The following is a 17,086-nucleotide window of genomic DNA, read 5'->3' as shown; positions in this document are numbered from 1 at the left end:
CCAGAAATCCGTAATCACAACAGCTACTGCTTCTTCAACCATTTATTTTTCCAAATGTGGACAACCTATGCACTTTAATATTCAACTGCTTATTAGCTTTTGCCTTCACAATACATTCATGTTTGCTATGAGAAAGATACTTCAGGAATAAACAGGCATACCATGTTCCCCAAGTACTTGGAAAATATGGCAATTTGTTGAGAAATTTTTAAAGGTAAGCCTTAAGACAGTTTGTTTGACAATTTCAGCTCTTGGAGAAACCCGACTGCAGGTTTTATAAAAAATACTCGGACATTTAAATGTACAAAGAAAACCTAATAGTATTTTTCATAACTAATGAGTGACTTATTGTCTTAGTCAAAACCAGTATTTTTAAAATTAAACAGTCTGTTTCTTTTTAATCAGTGACTGGTGTCCTACATTATTAAAAATGTAATTTTACAACTGGCCTAAGAATGACTACCCCCAACCTCTCAGCACCATCCTTCTCCTCCCTTGGAAACCTGTGAATGTACCACATCAGTGTGGTCATTTCATTCTTAACCTCACTAGCCCTGCCATGATAGATTTTGTACTTCATATTAATCTGTATTAAGGAACCTCCAGATGCATAGAGTACACTTGTATTTTGGATGGTATCCATTACATGTAACTCCCACCTTGTAGGACCTGACCTAAAGCCATACCATTCTGGATCCAAACTATCCTGGTACTGGACTGAGTTTTGAAAATCCAGACAAACCCATCTCATCTCCACACTTCTAGGTGAGTTTTCCAGCTGTACTTTACACATGTGCTACTCAGCTTCCTTCCTTCACATCTATCTGTGCCATGGCACCTAGGAGTGAATTAGTTGAACCAAAATGGAAAATATGAGCAGTAATTGGAAAATAGTTTGTATAGCTTTGCAACAATGCATTCAAACCACATGTGATTGCTAAGACATAGTTGATTTCCATCTTGACCTCTCAACTTCTCTGTGGACTCCCTCCCCTTCACGTCTCTCTCCTTGTCCACCTTTAGATTGTGAGCTCCTCGGGGCAGGGCCTGTAGCTTTTCTGTTTCAAAAGCACCTGAGTTATTACAAGAGTAACAAGAAATAAATAATAATAATAATAATGTTGGAATACCTTCATATCATTTTTACTAGGTCAAGTCTTTTAGAGAGTTCTCTTTTCTACTGTAACATTTGTGCTAAGAATTATATAAAGCCAATGTGGTACATGTTGACACAAAGTTCTCTATCTCCCAGTTAACAGTCCTTCTTCACTACTGATTTCACTTCCTCATTCTTCATCATGGTTTCTAACACCTTGGAGTCCTAAGCTTACTACCCTTTCAGTAGCCAAATTCAAACCAAACAGTCCTTGCTCCAAAGAGCTTTCAAGGCATTCCAGCCACGTGTTTTCATTCCAGACAAAATGTGCCTGCGCAGGGTATTTATAATGCCCACAGCACTATTATCAGAACAAGTTAACCGCCACAGGTCTAAGAGCTCTGCATGTTATTCTGCCATCATAAGACCCTGTTCCTCCTGTACACGAAGTTCCCAACAGAGAAAAAAACACAGGATAGTCAACCTGAAACATCAACCATGCTGTCACATCATGACCCCGCTGTACTGGGAGTCAGTCTAAGTCTTGGAGTAGACAGAACACAGAACAGCAAAAACAACGCAGGTGGGCAAGATACTTAGGCACAGGCCATGACATGGTATTGCATAGCAATAGGTGGTCAGTCTTTTGCTGTCTTATTTCTTTTTTTTACAACCAAATATTGAAATGAAGGTACATTAAATAAAGCATACTTCAAATTAATATTTGCTCCATTTTTATGTGATTCTTAGGCATTAATGCCTGACACCAATAGGGACCTGACCCCATTCCATTTAAATTTAATGGCAAACAAGCACCTCATTCTGTGAAAAGAGATAAGAGCTCAAACTATGTCCAAATTTGAAATTATGATGGGCTTTTATTTCCTTGCAGACAGCCAAAAAAAACCCCATTCGCATTGGATGCCTGCAAGAGGACATCTGTGCCAAGAAAGATTTAGAGGTTCCTTATCTGAGGTTTTTCTGTGAATAAGTAGTGTCTATTTCCAGGAGAATATGTATTTTCGTAATAGCTATAACTGTTGAGAGCTGTAAAAGGGGAGGAAATTCTGGTATTTGGGCACCCAAAAGTTCTTCAATGGAATATTTGAAACAAGAATGTCTTCCTTAACAGCATCCTTGAACTGAACTTTCAGGAGGTGAATTTTTGTGTAGCACCCTCACAGGAGTAAAGCATAGACAGAAGACACAAAGAAATGATCATATGCCCATCTCAAATTCTACTATATATGCATTGCAGTCTATAACATCCCATTTCCTCTCCAAACCTCAGGTGAATATTTAATCAGGTTCTGGGAAGTAGCATGAAAGAGAAAAGAAGCCGATCATGCTTAAAGATTGTGATGAAGCAATGAACTTCTGAATAAAGTTCAAAATATTTCATATCATGTTTTCTTATGGGAATATAGAGGTATAAGTTGGACAACAACATAGTCCATCTTAATTTTGAAATCTCTTAAGAGATACTGACAGCTTTAGTGGGTGGGGCAACCTCACAAAAATAATAGTACTGGTCATGGTAATGGTAGTGGTAGTGATTGCAGTAGTAGTACTAGTAGCAGTACTAGTAATAGCAGTAGTGAATGTAAGTGTAATGGTAACAATCCTGTGCATTTACCCCTGGTAAGTGGAACTCCTCAGTTCTAATCCCTGCTCTAAAGTTTGCCTATTTTCCATGTTGAACAATCATTTGATAACACCATTAAGCTGTCCTTGTGGACAGCTGTCCTCCAACATAAGTTTTTGACTAAAAATCTTACTTCTCTGTGTTTCAACTCTTTGACTAGCTGAAGGTTTAGTTATGGACTCTACATTCACTGCAGCAGGAGCAGATTAGAGATCCTCTGAGACAGTTTATCGTTAAGTAGTTGGACGTAATCCAGAATAAATTGCTGCAGTTAAGCATGAGCTTGAACCCTCCAGGTATGAAACCACTCATTTAGTACTTGAGAAGTTGCCTTATTTGTGTAAGTGTAAAAGAACGGAGCAGAGATGGCTTCTCATTAACATTAAAACAAGTAAAAAAAAGTTGCAGCTTTCAACCTTGATGAACCTAGAACTGTAAGAGACCTGAGTCATAAAATATACTTCAGTTTTATTACAGATCCCTCCACCACATAATTCTCTTCCTAAATCAATCAAATCCTATGCTGTTGTTAAATACAGTTATGAAATGTTTATACACATGAATAATTCCAACTGTTTGTACTTGTACCCTTTGGGCAGTCACTTTCTTTATAACTTTTCTCTAATATTTGTTCTTCTGGCTGTACTCTTCCCCCTTCAGCCTTGGGCTTCTTTGGGTGTAGTTTAAACCAACTATGCTATTTTCATTTTAACTAAAACTTCCTGCTCTCTTTAGTTGACTGTCATAGTTACAGTCAAGTGCTGTGCAGAATGCAGTGTCGCAGTGTTCAATACTGCTGTGGTCTTTTCAGTCTGGCCTTTAGCTCTTTGTGATCCAATATCCTTCCACTGTGGAATGAAATTGGTACATTCAGAGGCCAATGCATTTTTCTGTTTCAAACACTGTCCTTAGCATCAGATTAATTGTCTTTGACAGAGATCCTTGTCTCCTTTGTACAATTTAGAGGGAGTTCAGATAGCTATGAATAGAAACTTAGCTTTCCAATACTTGACAGATGAAATTAATACCAGTCCCACATGATACTTCTTCAGTATATTTTCTCTCACCTTTTTTTTTTGACAATGCAACTGATGATGAGTTTGTTAATAATACAGTCTCTTTAAGGTAATAAAGTCACTACAGCATTTTAACAGTATCAGAGCTGTGCTTGCAATATGGACAGAGGGAGTGTTCAAGATGTAAAACTGGAGCTTCCAGAAAGACTGAACATCTAAAGAGGCTAATGCTTTATAATTACTATTTGCTACTTACTAATAACCATTACGAATGCTCTCTAGTCTGGAAATTAGTAATAGAACCTCACACAAGCAGAACTCATGGGAAGCTCTTCCGCTGCATGAAATGCAGAGTTAATTTGTACGAGCTTGCATACTTTTTATTCAATGGAAGTGTAAAAGCAAGAATAGCCCCATCTATATTTGTTTCATATGCTCAACTTCTAAAAAAACCAAAGGCATTCACAATAAAACTGTTCCATGAATGTTTAAACAAGCAATATAAGTCCGTGGTTAGTAAGGAAGATAAAATAACCTGCTAGAAATCCTTGTGTTTCAATTCAGCAGGTTAGTGAAAATATTTGTTTCTTCTGTAATAGAAAACCTTTACAGACTGAAATATGGTATCCTAAATCTCCAGTCATCATTAAAAATAAACAAACAAAACAACCCACAAAGAAACCCCAAATAAAAATACACATTTTCAGACTTCAGAGATTCATGGGTTTTCTGAGGATAATACCCTAAGAACATCTGAAAGCATTGAGCTAACCTTCCATAAATTTAATGAACAGCATAGACTGCTCCTTAAATGTGGCCATGTGAGAATAGTAACTGCAAAATAACTCATTCTGGTTAATGACTAAGGTTTTTAGTGTACAAAATGCAATTTACAAAATGAGAGATGCATACTGCACCATTTTCTGAAACAAGTATGTCTTAAAATAAATACAGTAAGTATTCATGTACATGCAGCGAAACTCATGGTCCTGCCCAAATTCTCATTGGCTAGGATTTATTGTAATTTAACAGTCATGTCTAAAGAATAATAATAATACAAAAAGTAGAAAAACACAATATATGTTAGAAAAACAGAGAGAATAGATCATGTTTCAGTATTTAAGCAACAGACTTCTGTCTAAAACAGGCCAACCCAAAACATCAGGACAACATACAGACTTTTAGAAAGTTACAGTCAAACCCAAATCTGGTGCAAATTTCCCCAGAGAAATGAATACTGAAAAAGTTTATTCATTAAGGACCATGTATGGTGAGGAAAGAGAACTTCGTTTTGGGAGCTACTTCTTTCTTTGTTTGTTTGTTTTCTATTTCTGCTGAACATGAATAACCTCTGAAACCTGAAATATTCCCACACACTCACACCCTGGAGCTGATGAAGAGAGAACCAGATGTATGATAGAGAGCCAAGATTTAGCCAGCATAGTCAGGATAAGTAAGTGATGAAAGACCAAGTGAAAGCAGTTATAAACCTGAAACTGGCTGTTAGTATTGCAAAATAGAATTTTTTTTATAAGGAACTAGGAAAAGCACAGTTTCCCTGGGAAATCAGTTTTTCACAAAAAGTATTAAAATCTCATTTGAAGTTTTCGCATTAGTCAGCTTCTGAAATCTCATCTGGGATTTGCTTACTGATCTTCTGTGACACTGTCATCAGTGTCAAAGAAAGTATAACAACATTGACTTATTTCCTCACTGTGTCAAAATGATTCTTCAACCTAGGAAGAACATTTCAGGCTTTATTTTGGCTTATTTTCCTCTCTGGTCTGTTTCTTTCTCAGTTTGAAAAGCAGAGAAGGAATACAATTTGAAAAAAGACTTTATTTAGTTCACATCTGTATACTTCAGACAAGAGTAACTATCCCATTAAACAGACGTAATGATTCATCCCAGAGATGGGTACATTCCAGAGCAAAGTAGAATAACTCCTCTCTCTACATCTGTTTAAGATAATAAAGGTGCTGGAAACTTTAGAAGTGAATTACAACAATATTACTATGTATTATTGCTGCATCTGTAGGGCAAGACTGCTGCCTATTGGAAATATTTATATCTGCAGCTGCTGCAGCTTGACGCAAGGCTGAGCTGCATGATATGAACATGAGGGCTACACCTCAGTTCCTATCTGAGTGGGAATAGCCATAGTGAACAGAACTTACAGGGTAAACACAGCATGCTAAGTCATGTCCTCAGCACCTGCTTCAGGAATCACACAAAATCATTCAGTTGATGGTTCTCTGAAATCAACTCAATCAATAAATCACATAGATGAACAATATACATACCTCTATATTCACTTTGGTTCTCTCTTATGAAGAAGAGAGAAGCCTATACCAGGCTTCTCTCTGGTATTCCAAATTCTTTTCTCTTCTGTTTCTATCTGTCTTTACTATTGATTCTCTGTCCTTCTAAATTCAGTCCTTCAGTATCTCTTCCTCTTCACCATTCTTTTCCCTGTTCTCACATCTCCTAGTCTTTTTGCATACTTTCTTTTCCTCCTCCTGTCCTTGATGTTCACTCTGTCAAGTCATTCAGTCACATGCCATTTCTGAACTATTATATTCCCTCTTCATGGTTCACACACACACACACAAATGCAATCAGTCTTTCAACCTGATTAATCTATCCTTTGTCTCACATGTTATGTGACCCAAAACACTTTTTTTTAGTCATTTTTCAGTATTAAGCATGAGGCAGAGCACCAAAGAACACTTTCTGTGTCATGGGGTCATCTTATTACATGAACTTTTTTCATCTGACTTTGGATCATGATGCATTAAACAGACAGTAAAAATATTGAAGAGTGCTCACTCTAAAAGCTTAAGCTGAGTGAAGAAAACCATATCCAGCTGAAAGTGTAGTTGTAATTTACCTCCAGTACAGTTTTGGTTAAGTTTTAGTCTAATACACCTACTCATACAATAGGGATATCTGGTTTTTAATGATAGTAAGCAATGAAGATATAGGATTATACTTCATAATTCTAATTTCCAATTTGGGGTCTGTTTTATCTTTTAAACCTTCCTATCTGAGGTTCATACAGATGCTTTGAGACAGAACCATTTCAGTTAATGGAAGGAGGAAGTGAACATGAAGATGACTAAAGCGTTCTCACCATTTGCAGGAAAATCTACTAACCGATCTTTTTTCTTTTTTAACCTTTTTAAATACAAATGGATTTTAAGAAATGAATTGAAAAAACCTACACTTTTTTCTGTGTAGCTTCATACTTTGTTTATCGGCTATGAAACAAAGTTTTTGCTTTTCAGCTCTTTCCCATAAATGTTCTATCCTTCCACTCCCTGGGAATATCTTGTATTTTAGTAGTGTATTTTCTGCTCCCAATCATGTTTTGTTTGCTAATCGTGACCTTGTGATCTTTGTATTTTTCCAGTAAATGTCTTGAACATGTTTAGGATGTGCTTTTGATTTGGCATCAGGCAGTGAACAAGCATATATTTTTAATATCCAAGCATGCTTCCGAATGCCTTTTCATGTAAATTCTTGAAATGATCACAACAGAGGAGAAGCTAATATTTGCTTTATTGCACTATGACCTTGTTAACGAAATATTGAAATTAAATACTTCTCTGCTATACCTGGAAGCAAATTTAGGCATTTCAATCAAAAAAGGTAGATACTGTGCTGTCTTTTTGTTTAGCACCCAAGCTTCCTTCAAGCTTTTTGAGGATTAGAAAAACACCTCTGAGTATCAAGTAATTTCAGCTACTCTGGGTGCTGTGAAAACTGAAGAGGCAAAGGGGAGGGAGGTGTTTCCTGCTGGCTTATGCTCCTAGGTGAGAAGACTGACTAGTCCTCTTGCCAAAATATTTGTAGCCTATTTTAAAGGATACTGAGCTCAGAAGAACAGGTTCCAATTCTTGCTCTCTGAGATGCATGTCTACAAAAAGATTGTCTGTATCTCAAGGATCTTAGGTAGCCTGGAGGAAGCTTCCCACTCTTAGGTGAAATATATACTGTAAAAGAAGCCTAGATAACACAAACCCCAGCTAAGCAGCCTGAAAAGTTTCTCCATTTCTTCTTATTAAAAAAAAAAAAAAAAGATATTTATAAAGCAGAACAAGTCTAACAGGAGAACCTAAGAAAGATGCTTATTAATATAAATTCATCTGGTAGATTTGGCATTCATCCCAGCTACAACATGCTGTCTCTGATGGGACGTTATCATGGTATCATCATCAGCAAGTAGCTAGGTGTCCTCCCGGACTACTGGAGTTTTCTCGGCATTAACCTATTCTGGTATGAAAGGCTAAGCATAACCCAGACACAGCTGGGGAAATGCTTGGCTTACCAAGAGCTAGTGTCCCTCTGGCATGGTGGACTTGAAGCTGCACCTTAGCCCAGCCTGCAGACGGTTCTTCATTTGCAAAGAAAGGCAGTCACCAAGCAGCTGCTGTGACTTTGTCAGCAGCACCTCCACCATGAACTTGAGCCCACAAGTATTTCTGGAAGCCTCCCGGCCCCACCTGCTAAATCCTTGGGAACACAAATATGTCAGATGCTGAGAATTCATTTGAATGCCATAGCAAAAAATCTAAGAGGTGGCTTAAAAACATTTCTCCCTTTTCCTTGTGTCTGCCTTGAGCAAATTCAGAGAATTGATGTCTAATATTATGTGAGATAGAACGAGCTGGTGTTTGCAGCATTGTGTTATTGGTTTGGCCTTGCCTTTGAAAAAACAAATCCAGGAAGAGATTTTGGTGACTAGCTATTGCTGCATTCAGTTTTTAATTCTCCATTAGTTTTTGATGGCTTAGTCTTGATGCTTATCAAGAATTACTTCTTAATTATTTTTATCACTTCAGTGTTGTAAAAACTCAAATTGATTTTTCAGACCATTGTTGAGAATGTACACACGCCAGGTAATATTGTGGTGAATAAGGAAACCTTTCAGAACATCTAACAGTCTTGAATATGTTCACAATACAGGGAATTTAAAAAATAAATACAATAAAAATATTATAAATTAAAATAAATGTTTTATGCATATCTAAAATAGCAGATCCAGGGGAAAAAATAAAACAAAACCAAGAACTGAAACATTGGAGTAGCTTTATAGGTCTGAGGCCAACACACTTGGAAGTCTAAGACCTGTTTCCAAAACAATTTTAGGACACAAACAGAAAAGCAAGGTTTACTTTTCATACTTGGAATAACTTAGCCTGAAAAACATGTCTTCTCCTTATTTAAAAAAGAAAAAAAAAATCTCCTCTTACGGACTTGTATTTATTTCAGAGAACTCTGTTATTTCAACTTTTGGCAAAAAGGTTTTTTTCTGCTCTTAAAAGGAGCTTGCTCCTACCAAGAGTAAACAGTCCTTAGTCTACAAACACCATTGTGCCTAGCTTTGGACATACAAGTGCACCCTCTGAAACTGAAACTGGATCTATGGATTGACTGTGCACATGAAGCTTCCCCTTGCAAAATGACTGGCCTGCTTTCATTTTTATATTGCTATGTTGACAATAATCAATCAGGCAACAGAAGACTCTCTGCACTTTAATGCAGAGTGGTACCAACTGCTCAGCTGATTGGGTTGAAAAATACTAGTTTTCAGGAAAAGGGCAGTACGTTATTATTAGTTTCTCATGTCAAAAGAGTAACATGATTTAGCCTCATGTAATCAAACACAGAACACTTTAAATCTCATAAATACTTTGCTTTATGAAACTCAGAGGGAATATTTCCCCACAAAAATTGCATAGGATTTTGATGCAAAGCTGCAGGCATCAACTCTTACATTCAGAAGCTGTTAAGGATTTGTGCTAAATAGTTTGTTGTGATGTTTCTTACGTTTTTAGTTTAGCACAAAGAGCTCCCTAAGCCTCCTGGGAAAGCTAGGAATGTGAAATATAGTCAATCGTTAAAGAAAAGGCTCCAGAAATTTATGAATACTGTTCTATTTGTACTTTCTAACAGGACTTAATTCTACCTTTATAATGAAATTCTTCACAATGCATTAGGTCTCACAGCCTGGGGACATACAGGAGTCTAGAATGATGGTGATTGGGGCTCTTTTTTGTTTATGTTGCATTGCACAGAATTCTGCTCCTTCCTCGGGGCCTACTTTTAGGTGAGTATTAAATTAAACAAGATCTGTCCAGGGGCCCTGATTGGAATTCATGTTTAGATCCAATATGCTGTGCATCAAAAATAATATCAACAGTGTGAATGCCCTGTACTGATCTATGTTGCAAATGCATAGACACAATATTTCAGCTTTTAGCAACACGATTTTTTTATCCATTTCCTTCTTCTCTATTTATACTCTCCTCTCAGCTTACAAGCATATTATCTGGGCCACCAGTATTGGGTCAATATTAATGATGACTCTAGCTTTGAGCTCAGGACCTACCTCTTCTTCTGGAGTAAGTATTTCTGATTAATCCTCAGATGTTATTATAACACTTAAAGCTTTCCTTTTCTATAAGCAAAGCAAGTTGGTGAAATTTCCGAGTCAGGCTCTTGTTTGGTTGGTTGGTTTTTACTTTCTTCTAACCATTGATTTAGTTTTGTGTAATAGATCACAGAGGAAACTACACTATACTATACACACCAATCAATCACCCTTGTGTATTTTATACACGTATATCTAGTTACCATTGTGAGTAAAGACATGAGTACAACCCTTATTGCTCAGGCCATACATTTTCTGTTAGCTTATTTAAATCATTTAAAACTAAGCAGGTTGCTAAATCTGGTGAACACAATTTGGTCTGTAGATTGTATATAAGCAGTTTCTTCTGTGTGCTCAGTATCCAAACCCTAACTGATTAGCTGTGATGAGTCACACAACATTCATAGTGGCTGATCCTTGTTAAGCTTTCACCTATCTAAGGCAAAGCAGTCAAAGTGTCCCAAGCAGCTTTTAAAGTTAATTGACATCTACAAATTATTTTAGTGATTTGTTTTAAAAAGTTAATTGGAAACAAATTTATTTTATGTTTGTGGTCTTTGATTTTGTTTCTTTAAAAAAAAAAAAAAAGTGTTCAGATAATTCTAGTACTTATTTATTGGAATATATTTTGGTTTAGCTTAAGATCCGTGCCTGCTCTTTGGGTTTAGAAAAAGATTATGCAGGAGTAACAAAAAATTAAGCCACGGCAAATTAAACTTACTTAAGACATGCTTTAATTTTGATTTACTCTGTATGTAAGAAGCTGGAGTCTGCAATAGTGAAAGGCAAATTTAAAATACTTGAAATTGAACCATTATCGGAGCAATCATCCTAGCTGAAGGTTTATGGTTTTATATTCAGAGTGCAAAGGGAATATAATGTGAAGCACCCTTTGCTACACCTGTAAGGGGGAATAAAAGGTCCATTACAGGCATTATAGAAATATGGCATTGGGCTTAAAGCTGCCAACCACCAAGAATAATGGTTGAAATGCTTTCATGCAAACAAGTTTTCATGCTCAAATCTTCTGTTGCCATTTGTTTAATAGTAAAATGATCGTTGAACTTTTGCATCCCTAATTCATCAGTTCACAGAAACAAGAAAAATTGCATTCTGCTCTACACAAGAGTCGTCTGAATCTCTATGGATATTTTTGGAAAGAACTTAGATAACTGTTTTTAAAAAGCCGTATATCTAATGTGAGAGTGTAAACACAACAGACACCCAGTCATATCTAGTGAATGGACAAGAGGCAATGAGCAAAAACCGAAATACAGGAAATGTCATTTAAACATAAGAAAAAAACATTTCAGTGTGAGCATGGTCCAACACTGGAACAGGTTTTCCAGAGAGGTGGTGGACTCTCCATCCTGGAGATATTCAAAACCTGTCTGGACACTGAGCAACCTGCTCTAGCGGATTCTGCTCTGAGCAGGGGACTGGACAAGGTGATCTCCAGAGGCGCTTATCTGCCTTGTTCTTTTTCAGCTCTATTCTTTTAAATCTTTATCTCTTTTAAGTGAAGAGCTTGAAATTTGAACAATACAGCTGGAAGAACTACCATATGAACATATCCCCTCTACTGACAGTTTCATTACTCGTTTTTCAGATTTGCAATGCAGTGAGCTCCTGGAAGCCTCCAAGAAGGAAAACTTGAAAAATTGAAGAGTTTGCTTGTAGATACCCCATGAGTTAAGTTCTCACCTGATTTGTCCACCTACAATAAGAACTGTATAGAGCCTATATATGTATATGCATACATCCTAACTGTATAGAGCCTGTGGTAAATGACACTGGAGGTAAAGCCTGCAATGTACCACTGAGCAGGCTACAGAGAATGTACCTCTGAGGTCAGGGAAGCCACAAGACAAGTCCTAAGCTTCTTCACACACTGAAACCCATCCATTCTTGAGGGGTCTGTTCTTCCCTGAGAACAAGCCCTCAATACAGAAGATGGGAGGGGTGGTAGCAAAGCACTTGATTCCTCCAGCCTGTGGGATCCTCTTTCAGATTGACATACTTTTTCTTGTAATGAGAGTGGGCATAGAAAGAATTTTGTGCATCTGAGAAGGTTAAGATGCGTACAAAGGTTTTAAACCCCATGATATTTCTATTGCAGCAGACTATATTTTCCAGATAGTCTGCAATCATTGCCACAGACAATTATATTATGTTTGTTAAAGTGACCATTATTTACTTTATAAACCACAATGACTCATTTAAAACTTATTTATTGTGTCAGAGGATACTTATTTAATTCCCAGAGGTCCCTTGCCACAGTTAACTGTAGCTTTTCTTTGAGTCATTACTCTCATACCAGCATTTACAGATCTTAGAGAAATGTTTATTTCACCAATCAGTAACTTGATAAGGCTATAATATATAAAACAAATGAAGGAAAACTCTCTGTTCTGGAACACAATCTTCTTTAGTAGGGTAGGTGCCTTTGAAATTCCTTTTTAATGTTTGTGTGCAGTCACTTATTTTTAATCTGAGCTAACTACGACTCAGCTATAAAGCTGGAGAGCAAAATAAGTTTATTTTTTAAAAAAAATTTTTTTGCTAAATTTAGGGGTGTTTAGCTGAAAATAATTTAAAATACTCAAGTATAAAATATTTAACCATGAGGCTTCCTTTTTTTCCCATTCAACTCAAATAAAACTGCCACTAGACATAATTTTTTGGTAATGACAGAAGGAACTCCTCTCCCTTGTTTGGTTTGTGTATGAGGTTCATCTTCAGCTTTGTATCCTCCTTTCCATCACACTTACCAACACTTATGAACTGCAGCAGTTAGATAAAGGGTAAATGCAAGACATCTGATTGAAGAGAACCATTGCATTCCGTTTCCATTTAGAATTTCCTTATCCCAAGCCATAGCACTGGCCCAGGAGGGCAGCTTTATCAGTTGTCAATAGTCCTGAAGGGTTAAGCAACATAACCTGAATACAGCCCTCCACAGACGAATCTCCTCAGCCGCAGCTTTTACTCTGAGGGCAATAAGAGCAATGGCAGCAGATCTGTCTGGTTGCTGTTCTTTGCAGTCCCTTGATGCTTCCCGGGACAGGAGTGTTTTGCCTTCCCTGGAAGAACTGACTTTGAACTCAGACAGTGAGCTCCATTTCAGACCTCCAATTCTATGTCTAGTGTAAGACAAAAACATTTTAGTCACACAAGGAGGTGAACATGTTGTTGCAACCACATCAACACTTCTTATGGAATAGAAGAAATCATTAGCTTTAGTTTGTGTTTTCTTTTGATCCTGGTCAGACTGTGGTTACTCTTGAATAGTAAAAATACCAAAAATAATCTTCCATCTTTAATTTATTTAATTTTGATGTCAAATATCTTTGCATTTTAGGGGTCATTCACTCAGAATAGGTGTTATTTACTTAGACAATAGGCTTTTTAAGCTTAAGATTTACACAGTCTCTTAAGGATTTTCAAGCTTGACATTGTTCTGCTCTGGAAGGCAGCAGCTGGACCAAGCCTCTCTGTGGTCTGCACATCGACATGAATGCACACAACACACACTAACCCACACATCCCACCTCTGCAACAGATGCCAACAATATCATCACAACCCAGAACAACTGCAAAGTTCCTTGGCTCAGCTTTGTTTACAGGATTTGTTCTACCAAATTTACTGTCCACAATCATTCTCTGAAATCCACCAAATTAATATTTGCTCTTTCCAAAAGCCATTTCTGCAAAGGAACCTTGCCTGCAGAAATAATCACAGCTGGAACACAAATCTTGTGTCTTTAGATATTCAGGACCTATAAAGATTGGCAAATGTTAGCCCTCAATTAAATAGGAGAATAAATAAAATAATGTTTGGGAACTAAATATGTACGGTAAATTGATTGATTTATTTGCTGAAATACATGCACATGTTTAATTTTTCATTTCACAAACCATACAGCACCAGGGTAGATGCTGAAAAGACACCCAGTGAGAACCTCTGGACTGGAAAGTCAAAATAATCAAAGACTTATGGAGATGAAAAACCCTCAAGACATCTTGTGATTTAAATCCAAACAAATCCAGTTTTGTCTTCAAACACAAACAATTAAAAAGAAAGACTAAAAATTTTCTCAGGAGAATCAGATCTTTCTTATGGTGTAAAACATCATTCCTTAAGACAGGTAACACTATACAAATCATGGGAGGGAGAATTCGACAGCTGACCATGAATACTTGGGAAGACAAAAGCAGGTGCAACACATCCCACCCTTCGCCTTGCTAAACAGTTATTTAAGAACTGTTTGATCAAACAGCCTTCCAACTCCACCCTTCCTTCCAGGCTGTAGGGACTGACACTGCGATGACTCTCTGCCCCCCCACCAACCAAAACACCACTCCTCAAGCAAAACGCCACCCCTTGCCTCCCCAAAACACTAAATCAAGAAGGCGGTAAGGGTTTGAGTGTATCTTCATGACAAACTCCACCCTGGCCCTTGCTGGATGGGCTGTAGAACAAAAAACCAAGAAGGGTACAAAGTTTTGGTGGGGTGGGGTGGGGTGGGCGGTGGGTTGGTTTGGTCAGTCTCTGAGCTGTTTGGAACCACCTGGAACTGGGACAGGGCAGCCCCAACCTCCTCTCGCATGGCCCATACTGCAGCCCCGGGGTCAGGTGGAACTGGGACAGGGCAGCCCCAACCTCCTTTCGCATGGCCCATACTGCAGCCCCGGGGTCAGATGGCTGTTGCTATTTAATGATGTCTGCTCAAGATGCTCCATAACATTCCTACTGGAGATGAATAGAGACCATGTGCTGTAAAAGAGCTCAGTAATCCAGCATCCCTTTCTCTTAAACCTCTGTCTGACCCCTTACCTGAGGAGAGGCAGTTCTGCAGACAGAAATGAGACATTTCAAGAGCCTTTGTGTTTGAACTTCTGAGAACCAGACCAAAGCCAGGCGCCATTTCTGATGGCACCTTCAGCAAAGAGGAGTTTCCTAAACTCTGTATGCATGTGGCAACCCAGTACACAGGGCTTCAGAGGCTGGGTCATGCCCTCTGTTGTGTATCTTGTGTTTATACTCACTTCAAAACTCCAAGGCTTCAAAGGTATTTTTGTTCAGCTTTTATGTTAACAACCAGCACTTTAAGGCAAGTCTGGGCAAGGCATCAGCATAGATGTGTAGTTGCTCTGAAATGACACAAAACTCACATGCGGTCACAGCTCCATTAAATGTTAGCAGTATGTTTAAAAGTCTGGTGTGAACTTTATATACAGTTTGAACTGATGATAATTTATTTTGACAGCCTCGTTCTCATTTATGTGTCTTCCATTTTACTTTGCTCTGGAAGTCTTAAGGGCTTCCTTAAAGTATTTGCAGGTTTGTTTCCTTTCCATTTCAGCCATCCTTATCCTGCCAGAGGGAGCTGTATGAAACAGAAGGAGGACTTAAGTGTTTTTAAGCAATGGTGTGAAAAAGGGCAAAGCATTTGGAAGCACTGCTAAAAATGACAGTGCTAAGCATTACATTTTTCACTGTTAGCCTCTATGCCTACACCATCTGGTAGAAACAAAGATCAATCTTAATATCCTCAGAGCTGCTGTTCTCCTGTTTTTTGCTCTTCGTTTTCTTCAGCTCCAGGTTTTAATTATGGATGGGAGGATCATCATATCCAAATTAAGGCCTCTGTGAGTAGAACTCTAATTTAGGCGCAACCTTATATTAAAAGGAAAACCTTGGAACTGGTGATTACTCATGCTAGAATTATCTACTCAAGCTAGAACAGGAGTTTACTATTCAGTAAGAAGTAACATAAGACGTAATATTGACCAAGTATTGTTCCATTGAACTTTGATGACATGTCTCAGTCTAATGGAAGAGCGACTGCTGTAGCTTTACAACTTAAGCAAACAGTATTGTTAACTTAATGTTTAAGTGGACTTAAACAGAGCTTCCAGAACTTCCTGGAAGATAAGGCATTCCCGTTATTCTGAATGGAAACTGGAGCAGGCATTAAATATATAAGTTCTGTTTTCTGATAATTTGGAAAAAAAAAAGTGTTTTCCTGCAGTTTTACAGCTCACATGAAGTAATTGTCAGGGTACATACCTTGCATTCTATCACTATAAAATTCATTCCTTGATAGTTTGAAACAATCTGAATTTTTATTGGGGTGTATAGTTGACCAGTTGATTGGCTGCAAAGAGTACAGTACCATTTATTTTATCTTATTTATGACCCTTAAGGTCATGGAGTCCAACTGTAAACCCAACACGGCCAAGTCCACCACTAAACCATGTCCCCAAGTGCCCCATTTACACATAATTTAAATACCTCCAGGGATGGTGACTCAACCACTTCCCTGGGCAGCCTGCTTCAATGCTTGATAACCCTTTCGGTGAATTAATTTTTCCTAAGATCCAATCTAAACCTCACCTGGCACAACTTGAGGCCATTTCCTCTCATCCTATTGCTTGTTACTTGGGAAAAGAGACTGACACCCACCTTGCTACAGGAAGAGAGGTATTATTAGAGCATGATCCATCCCAAGCTAAATTAGGACCTCTGGAGAGATTCATATCACTCCGTGAAATGTAAAAAACACAGGAGATTGAGGTATCTAACTTTAAATGTCTAAATCTAGATGAGATTAATGCTACTTTTTTCCCCCTCTATTATTATCTTTGTTGCAAATCAGACACTAAAGGCATCAAAATGGTCTAAATTTTTGTACTTTTCCAAAAAAATATGTTTTCTTGTTCTGTATGTACTTTTTATCCAGATTTGTCACAACAGTCCATCAATGCATCTCTGAATAGCAATTACTTTATGTCCTTGTTTTGTCTTCTCATCATTACCACCTCTTTGACAATAATTCATTTTTCCATTTGAAATTTTACATATATTTCATAGAATCATAGAATCATAG

The sequence above is a fragment of the Pterocles gutturalis genome, unplaced genomic scaffold, assembly GCF_000699245.1.
Source record: "Pterocles gutturalis isolate BGI_N339 unplaced genomic scaffold, ASM69924v1 scaffold2768, whole genome shotgun sequence".
Classification (NCBI taxonomy): Eukaryota; Metazoa; Chordata; class Aves; order Pterocliformes; family Pteroclidae; genus Pterocles; species Pterocles gutturalis.
The sequence above is the reverse complement of the archived record's forward strand: the minus strand, read 5'-3'. Positions refer to the sequence as shown.